Here is a 2,330-nt window from a genome sequence, read left to right on the forward strand (position 1 = left end):
AATAATCTTTCTTCTTCATGCTCTGAAAGGTTAGCACTAATAATAACAGGATATATCTTCTTTTCATCAAGATAAGCATATTTAAGATTATCAAGCAAAGGTTTAAGCTCAAACACGGGATCACCCTTAGGTGGAGGAGGATCCCCTAGGATTTCAACAGGCAAATTGTGTTTTAGCATAGGTTCTTGTTTAAAGAATACTTCATCTATTTCCCTTCTTTCATTCATGAACATATCATTTTCATGGTCTAGCAAATAGTGTTCTAAAGGATCACTAGGAGGTACGGCAATAGAAGAAAGACCAATAATTTCATCCTTACTAGGTAATTCTTCCTCATGATGTTGTTTACTAAATTTAGAGAAATTAAACTCATGAACCATATCATCCAAGTCAACAGTAACAACATTCTTTGTGCAATCTATGGTACCATTGACAGTATTTAAGAAGGGTCTACCAAATATAATGGGACAAAAGCTATCTTGTGGGGAACCAAGAACAAGAAAATCAGCAGGATATTTAGTTTTCCCACACAAGACTTCAACATCTCTAACAATTCCCATCGCTGAAATAGTATCTCTATTAGCAAGTTTAATTGTGACATCAATATCTTCTAACTCAGCAGGTGCAATTTCATTCATAATTTCTTCATATAAGTCAATAGGTATTACACTAGCACTAGCACCCATATCACATAAGCCATGATAACAATGATCTCCTATTTTAATAGAAATAACAGGCACGCCTACCACAGGTCTATGTTTATCTTTATCACAAGGTTTAGAAATTCTAACAGTTTCACCTTCGAACTGAATAACATGCCCATCAATATTATCAGACAAGAGATCTTTAACAATAGCAATATTAGGTTCTACTTTAACTTGCTCAGGAGGTGTATAAGTTCTAATATTGCTTTTACGAACAATAGTTGAAGCTTTAGCATGATCCTTTATTCTAACAGGGAAAGGTGGTTTCTCAACATAAGAAGTGGGAACAATAGGATCATTATAAGTGACATTCTTTTCTTCAACTTTAATAGGTGCAGCTACTTTTACTTCTATGGGGGGATGATATTTAAACCACTTCTCCTTAGGGAGATCAACATAAGTAGCAAAAGATTCACAGAAAGAAGCTACTATCTCAGAGTCAAGCCCATATTTAGTGCTAAACTTACGGAAAATATCGGTATCCATAAAAGATTTAACACAATCAAACTTAGGTGTCATACCTGACTCCTTACCTTCGTCGAGGTCCCAATATTCAGAGTTGCATTTAATTCTATCCAATAAATTTCATCTGAATTCAATAGTCTTCATCATAAAAGAGCCAGCATAAGAAGTATCAAGCATGGTGCGATTGTTTTCAGAAAGCCGAGCATAAAAACTTTGCATAATTATTTCTCTCGGGAGCTCATGATTGGGGCATGAATATAACATTGATTTAAGCCTCCCCAAGCTTGAGCGATGCTTTATCCTTCGTGAGGCCAGAAATTATATATATAATTGCGATCACGATGAACAAGATGCATAGGGTAATACTTTTGATGAAATTCCAGCTTCAATCTTTTATAGTCCCATGATCTCATATCATCACATAGCCTATACCATATCAATGTGTTTCCCTTCAAAGATAAAGGGAAGACCTTCTTCTTAGCAACATCATCGGGTATACCTGCAAGCTTAAATAATCCACAAACTTCATCCACATATATTAAGTGCTCATCAGGATGCTTTGTTCCATCTCCTGTAAAAGGGTTAGCTAGCAGTTTTTCCATCATACCCGAAGGAAATTCAAAAGGAGTTTCATTTTCAATAGGTTCAGTAGGTTGAGGAGCAACTCTTTGCTCTACTGGACGGGGTGAAGATACCCTGAACAAGCCTCTCAGAGAATTACTTTCCATAGTACCAAGTGACAGTAAATTTCAGCACACTATATAAATTTTTCCTTACCAAATTCCACCTACCAAAGGCGCTACACTCCCCGGCAACGGCGTTAGAAAAGAGTCTTGATGACCCACAAGTATAGGGGATCTAGCGTAGTCCTTTCGATAAGTAAGAGTGTCGAACCCAACGAGGAGCAGAAGGAAATGATAAGAGGTTTTCAGCAAGGTATTTTCTGCAAGTACTGAAATAAGTGGTGACAGATAGTTTTGTGATAAGATAGATTGTAACGAGCAACAAGTAACAAAAGTAAATAAAGTGCAGCAAGGTGGCCCAATCCTTTTGTAGCAAAGGACAAGCCGGAACAAACTCTTATAATAGGAAAAGCGCTCCCGAGGACAAATGGGAATATCGTCAAGCTAGTTTTCATCACGTTCATATGATTCGCGTTTG

This window comes from Triticum urartu, chromosome 3 (genome assembly GCF_003073215.2).
Source record: "Triticum urartu cultivar G1812 chromosome 3, Tu2.1, whole genome shotgun sequence".
Lineage (NCBI taxonomy): Eukaryota > Viridiplantae > Streptophyta > Magnoliopsida > Poales > Poaceae > Triticum > Triticum urartu.